The sequence below is a fragment of the Pseudorasbora parva genome, chromosome 15, assembly GCF_024679245.1.
Source record: "Pseudorasbora parva isolate DD20220531a chromosome 15, ASM2467924v1, whole genome shotgun sequence".
NCBI lineage: Eukaryota > Metazoa > Chordata > Actinopteri > Cypriniformes > Gobionidae > Pseudorasbora > Pseudorasbora parva.
Window position 1 is genome coordinate 33017045 of NC_090186.1, and position 8039 is coordinate 33025083.

The 8039-nt window shown below is 34.6% G+C and overlaps 1 long non-coding RNA gene across 2 annotated transcripts; it reads left to right on the forward strand.

Moving 5' to 3' along the window:
* Positions 1-854: 854 nt before the first annotated feature.
* Positions 855-3092, forward strand: LOC137041960 (uncharacterized). 2 transcript variants are annotated; one of them, XR_010898187.1, is made up of 4 exons: positions 855-908; positions 1448-1540; positions 2069-2190; positions 2900-3092. It is a non-coding gene; the product is annotated as an uncharacterized lncRNA (long non-coding RNA). The 2 variants fall into 2 exon arrangements; XR_010898186.1 differs by lacking the exon at positions 855-908 and having other exon boundaries at positions 1356-1540.
* The last annotated feature ends 4947 nt before the right edge of the window (positions 3093-8039 follow it).

Here is an 8039-nt window from a genome sequence, read left to right on the forward strand (position 1 = left end):
GAATGTTGCTTCAAGTGATGAGGTTACTTTTGAAAACTATTATAATTTGCAGTTATTTAATTTGCCAAATGATCTATGATCAAATTAATCTATGTAAAATAAATAATAGTTTTACGTTTTCGTTATTTTTTACCATTTCATTGCTAACATCAGCTATCAGGTTCCCAGACGAATGCAAGCTAATCTTAGTAAAGTAACTTTTATCAGTGCTATCGTTATTCAACACAGTCTCACCCCTACTCGTCAAATGTTGCCGAACGGTCAAGGGACCCTGACGTCAGCTGTTGACGCACAGGGTACCCCTAAATCGCCATTTTTCGACGTACTGGGTAATCCACTGATTTCAATGAGAAACCTAGGACGTCATAAACAGACGTGTTGGGCATGTGAATGTTATCGTTATGATGGAATATATTGGGTTATAATTTTTACATTATGACATGTTGGAGTGTGATTCTCAATTTAATCAGCCAGCACAATTGTATTTACATTTATTTACGCTATGATACACGTTTGAAACAGCAGTCAAACCCCACCCCGCCCTAAACCTACCCATTTGCGTATTATATGATATAAAACACAGACTGTAACAGACAACAGGCACACTTTATTGAAAAAGTCCAACTATTCCGAGGCCAAACGATTGAATTGTGTGAAGAAAAGACCCAAAAGCAATCACCGTCTCTATCCGCGCCGCGCGCCGCGCGCGCCCCGGCGTCACACTGAAGACGCCACAGGTAGACCCCTCGGCGTCACGCGATGGACGAACTGGGAACCCAATTGCTTTCAGTGGGAAACCTTTGGCGTCAACATTAGACGGAAATTCTATCGGTATGAAATCGCGCTAAAGAAGTCTCATTCAGAACACATCGCGATGTTTGGCATCAGATCACGTGTGCCACATGTTGGTGAGTAGTCATACATATTATGTCCTAATATTTGATATAAAGTATTTTCTGCTTGTCGTTATCGATCATGTTCAGTCACTGCATTGTATCTGTCATCATCTCCACTGAGGCTTTGCATTTCTTTGCTTTCTAAATAAACACACCTTGCTAATAGGGTGATTAAACACTGTCACGTGACGTGCTATAGACCTTTAAACATTTGTTAATATTAAATAATAATTACTAGTGTAGTTCCAACGTGGCATTTGTAGTAGAAGCACAATAAAAAAAAACAAATAAAAAAAAACACTTGTCATGCGTTTACCACAGTATTGGTAGTTTTAATGTGATATGTGTTGTAAATAAACAGTAACCACAACAATTGATATTTTTAATGTGATATTTGTTGTAAATAAACAGTAGCCACAACAATTACCATGCTTTAAATGCATTTTAATGTAAAATCCAAATATTGTTATTTAAATAGTATACTTTATAATGCTATATATTATATATTATGACTTTTTTCTCTCTTTCTTTTTTTTTTTTTACCTGAAAAGACCAAAAGGGCCTCTCGGACTCAGTCAACCCATTCTTGTTTGTGGAGAAGTAACGGAGAAAACCAAAAGCTGCAACAGCAAATATTTGTAATGGTATGTATGTGTTGGTTTGAACCCTTTATCAAACATTTTATTTAGCATTTGTTGTTACTTATTCTTACAAATCCCATATCTCAATCAGTAAGAACATATTCCCGAAGTCTTAATAATTCACAAGATTTAACAAGTTGTCAAATTCGTATGATTCTCGTACATATAGCTCTGAAAAAAATGAAGAGACCACTTAACATGGATTTCTAAATGTTAAGTGGTCTCTTAATTTTTTTTTCCAGAGCTGTATTTGTATATGAAGAGTTCAGATGCAAAAGCCTCAAAAAGCCACTTCGGTCACATGACATCAGATATTCAATTATTTTTTCTTAATCAGATCACTTGCACTGTTTATAACGTCCCGTTTGCATGTAAATAATTTATGTGATCACAAAATCAAGTGAGTTATCTACATTTTCAAACAAATTCTTATGATATAGCTTGCTATTACATACTTTTAACTGTCTTAATTTATATGTTTTAAAAACAATAGTATTTGCACAGAGTAAATGATACTTTCTTGTTTTACAGAAGAGAAGAAAGACCAGACCTTATATCGAAGCAAGCTAAGAAAATAAGTCCTTTGTTTAGGGTGAGGAAGGAAGATGGACATCTTGTGCCCGAAGAAGACAGAAAAGTGCGCAAGTCCATTGGTATGTCTTGTATTGAAGCAATGCTGTAATATGTAGTACAACATTTGATGTTGATCTCTCAAAGGACTATTCATTTCAACAGTGATCATTCTTTCTACTCTGATAAAATACGTACCATTATTCATGTCTAAATATTTTAATAACTCCTAAAATAAGCAAATGAGGTTCTGTATCTTGGATTTATTTAAAATGGTAAATATTTGTTTTCCCTTTTTGATACAATTATTATTACACTTTTGGCCTTCAGTTCTTAAAAACTGCACCGTCTTTTTGTCTTAGATAAAAGTAGACAAGTGTGGGAAAAAGCATTTAGTTGTTATAAACTCCATGTATTTCTCCGTTGTTTTGTAGACCATGGATGGTTCTGGGTAGCTTTAGAAGATAATGAGTTGGGACATATTAGGAATCAAATAGTAAATGTTCTTTGAAATATCTGGTTAGTTCTTTCTAAAAGATCTACTGTTTAAAAGGTTGCTGTTGATATGGGTAAATTAGTTTTTGTTCAGTACTTGGCTAATATTATGGGCTGAAATATTATACATAATGCTTCAATGTGTATATTATTTTATGTACTGACTGCTGCTTTGTAAATTTAAATCAGGAATTGGCATTTCTGCCCATTTTGAGGTGGAGAGTTTACTGAAGAACATAGGTTAACCTGACTGTACATTAAACTTAATATGAATTGTGTTTGTTGTTTTACTTTTAGACCAGGACTGGAGAACCTCGGATTATACGACTTCTTCCTCTGGTTGAGAAAAGGCTACACAACATCAGTGATCACATCATCTGTACATTGATTATACTGTAGGGTACAAGTGGGCGAACTGTTTAGAAGAAGAAGAACATGAACATGATAGAGGGAAGAGACAGAAACCAGTCTAGTTGTAATAATGAATCATTATTTTCCAACACTATATCAAATCTGTTTTCTGTATCATACTTGACTGGATGGGATTATGTGGCACTCATTTGTGTGACTTCAGCAGCTGTGAATGGATTAATATGATGTTAATGTGTTTTTTAAAACCCATTTTTATTTATCTTGAATCTAATTTGACTTTATTCTACTTTATCAACTGTATAATGTATCCTCCAATAAAGTGTTGAGTGATAAAGTATGGTGAGTATTGTGTATGGTGTTTGGTACAGTAAATACACATTCAACAAGTTTATTTAGGTTATCTAATTAATTACCAAGAATATTTTTACTTGAGAAGTAAACATTTTTTATCTGGTTATATTATATTTGGTACAATGCTCCAAAAAGTTGTATATACTTGCATGCTGTGACAAGTATGTCAGTTTTCAGTGAAATAAAGGGAAGGATTACAAACACTTCAAGCTTAACTGAAGATGATCCATGTTGATCATTCTGGTACATCTACTACTGCAATAAAAATTAAAGCATGCACATTTTCGATGCCAGGTACGTGAAGAGGGTGTAGATGAAATTGTGATAATGTCTCTTGTTATTTTACTTAATGGTGCATGGTCCTATATTTAATAGTAATAATGAAGTGTAAATAATATAAATAGTTTTTGTTTACTCTGGAAAGTGGATAATGGCAAGTTGTTGCAGGTTCATCCATTATATTTATTAGTGTTTATCCATAAAAGAAAATAAAACTTAATAATTATTATTTTACAACATTTCTTTCAAATATTTCTGTATTTCATCAGATGGTCTTACAATATCAAAACCTATACACAAGCATGACGTTAGAATAGAAAAGACAAAATACTCTGATATTTAAATGTGACTCAAAGTTTGTTGTCCGTGATGAGGAGAATAGATCTGTGTATGTTGTACTGCCCTTACACCTCCAGGGACCCAGTAGTGGCCCATTGAAGAGCAAAAAAAAAGCATATTTCAAATGGCTTTAACTCAAAGTCTGGTTAGCGTATCACAGAGAAAATTGGCAGGACAACTGCATATGCAATGTTTACTAAATAATGTTGGCCACAGTTTTCAGACATATATGAAAAGCTGCCATAAAGGTTTTTTTAAAAGTTCTCACAGTAAAATATACAATTTCAGCTTGGCCCTCATATATGTCATATAGGTTTACACAATGAACATATTTTAATATCCAGTTGTCCATTATATATGTAATTTACTTAACATTTATTGTTTCATTATGAAACCTTTTAAACTACATTACCCATATATCTGTCATTGTATCAATGCAATGGGAAACATGGCGCTGTAGTTCATAGAAGTGTGCAGAAATGCTTAGGGTTAGGGTTGGGTTCTCAGTAAAGGAGTCATTTCTCACAACATAGCGACACTTTATAGTTAGCTTAACGTATTACTGACGTAATAACACCAAAACATACTTTGTAACATGAAACGCTGTTTTATATGAGTTAAAACAGATAGTCCAATCACAGCGCGTTCTGCGATAAAGTCACAGCCAATGACAACCCAGCTGAACACAGGCGTCACACTTACTTGTCCATTTATGGTAAATTATATCACATCTCATCCGGTTCAACTGAAGGGGTAGATTCCTTAAAGAATTAATATTTAGGCTAAATATTATATTTATTATAATAAATATTAAATATTATTTATTCTAAATATAGGCTAAATATTTATTTATTCTAATTAAATAATAAAACTCACATTTTAAAATGAAAGTCTTCTTTGTGTGGTTAAACTGATGCATAATAAATATATTTGAAAGAGAATCCTTTTTCTATGCAATGGTCTACAAGCATAAACTTCTTTAAGCCATCCTTTACAATCTGAACTCTTGGAATTAAAACAAATATAACAAAAGCACAATGAATGCACACAATTTTGTAAGCATATTCCAAGATTTAATGTCAAACAGTTTAAATACAAATGTAGTGCCCATATATATATATATATATATATATATATATATATATATATATATATATATATATATATATATATATATATATATATATATATATATATATATGCAAAAAAATAACATTTTACATTCTAAACTTTAATACTATATATTTGCGATTATTGTTCACTTTTATTGTAACTAAATTAAATGCCAATTAAAATAGTTGATGATTATTGTAAATGTTAACCATTTTCAGTAAGAAAATACTTCTATAAAGTACATTCATGTTACAGTTACATTAACAAGGTAGTGATATAATGATAGTGAAATAATGATAGAGGTAGTTATGGTGGACATGTACTTTAGTGACCATTGTAATAAAAGTTTTAATGAATAATTATTGATTTCAAAAGGTATTAACTCTCACTATCTTCATTTGTTCAAACAAACAACAAATGCAGAAATATACATTGGACTATAGCATCATGAAGTCAATGCATGACTAGAACTAGTGGATGGCAATAGATATGTCCTTCACTAAAACTCCTGATGATAAAGGCATAGGCAGACATCAAGAACAGTTTATGAATATTGGTTCTGCATATATCAAAGAGATCATAAGACTCCACAGACTCCACGTGAAGACTTTGAGACACTGTGACAGAGCAAAGGGTGCACTTCACTGGAGATGTCCTATGCATGCCCAAACAACAACACCCAAAAACACTTATGAAGTGGACACCACCAGGAGGACGCACGAGACAGGGAAAACCAAGGAAGATATGAGACAGATGTTTCACGAAGACCTCAATGCCGGTGTTCCATGAGAAGATGTGAAAACGTGGCCACAGATCGAATATGTTGGAGGACACATGTTGCCCAATGCGCCCAGGACAGGACATGATGATGATGTTGTCAGTTTATACATAACTGTAGGATTTATTTCTGTAAAAAACCATGCATAATTAAATGTTAAAAACATTTATGTAATAAGTTCACAGATATGTGTGCATTCCCATTATTAAAAGTATATAATAGCAAGCTATATCATATGTATTTGTTTGAAAATGTAGATAACGCACTTGATTTTGTGATCACATACATTATTTACATGCAAACGGGACGTTAATAATAATAAAAAATAATTGAATATCTGATGTCATGTGACCGAAGTGGCTTTTTGAGGCTTTTGCATCTGAACTTTTCATATACAAATACAGCTCTGGATATACTATACTATTTAAATAACAATATTTGGTTTTTACATTAAAATGCATTTAAAGCATGGTAATTGTTGTGGTTACTGTTTATTTACAACACATATCACATTAAAACTACCAATACTGTGGTAAACGCATGGCAAGTGTTTTTTTTTATTTGTTTTTTTTATTGTGCTTCTACTACAAATGCCACGTTGGAACTACACTAGTAATTATTATTAAATATTAACAAATGTTTAAAGGTCTATAGCACGTCACGTGACAGTGTTTAATCACCCTATTAGCAAGGTGTGTTTATTTAGAAAGCAAAGAAATGCAAAGCCTCAGTGGAGATGATGACAGATACAATGCAGTGACTGAACATGATCGATAACGACAAGCAGAAAATACTTTATATCAAATATTAGGACATAATATGTATGACTACTCACCAACATGTGGCACACGTGATCTGATGCCAAACATCGCGATGTGTTCTGAATGAGACTTCTTCAGCGCGATTTCATACCGATAGAATTGCCGTCTAATGTTGACGCCAAAGGTTTCCCACTGAAAGCAATTGGGTTCCCAGTTCGTCCATCGCGTGACGCCGAGGGGTCTACCTGTGGCGTCTTCAGTGTGACGCCGGGGCGCGCGCGGCGCGCGGCGCGCGGCGCGGATAGAGACGGTGATTGCTTTTGGGTCTTTTCTTCACACAATTCAATCGTTTGGCCTCGGAATAGTTGGACTTTTTCAATAAAGTGTGCCTGTTGTCTGTTACAGTCTGTGTTTTATATCATATAATACGCAAATGGGTAGGTTTAGGGCGGGGTGGGGTTTGACTGCTGTTTCAAACGTGTATCATAGCGTAAATAAATGTAAATACAATTGTGCTGGCTGATTAAATTGAGAATCACACTCCAACATGTCATAATGTAAAAATTATAACCCAATATATTCCATCATAACGATAACATTCACATGCCCAACACGTCTGTTTATGACGTCCTAGGTTTCTCATTGAAATCAGTGGATTACCCAGTACGTCGAAAAATGGCGATTTAGGGGTACCCTGTGCGTCAACAGCTGACGTCAGGGTCCCTAGACCGTTCGGCAACATTTGACGAGTAGGGGTGAGACTGTGTTGCGTTATTCTGTATATTGTACGACATCACTAGTGTAAGGCAAACAAATTATAATGCATATAAAATATTAATCTCATGTTATCCGTCATAGAACACGGATTTATGTTATAAGGTAAACAATAATTTTTCATCATTGACGCGAGGAAAACTATCCTAGACGTCGTTCTAGTGTTATGCACAGCATACCATGATATAATTAGCCAAGCAACAATAGAACTTCCAATATACACAAATAGGCTGAATTAATATTACCTGTCGAGAAGAAAGCAGGTAACGTCGGCGTTCTTTTTAAAATCGTTGCTCCTCATGAGCTCTTTCCATCTTGGAAAGCGCACTCCAATATTTACTTTTGTCTTGTTGATTTGCCTGTTGCGCTGCCGTCTTAATTCTTTTTTCCGCTTCCTTGGCGACTCTGATACATATCCCGCAATGCTACTAGGTCCCCGACCCGGGTCGAATTCGGTAATCAATTCCGGGACGTGGTTGCTTTCACACAGAAGGCGACCCGGCAATGTTCCGGGAATATTGCGGGTCCGACGTGCAGTGTGAAAGGGGCTTAAGAGTGATCCTTCATCATCATATAGCAGCCTCAAGCAATCCCCCTCTTCACATTCGACACAGTGCCATCGAGTGTAAAAACGCGAAAAGCAAAGCTTGAATTTACGGGCAAATGTACT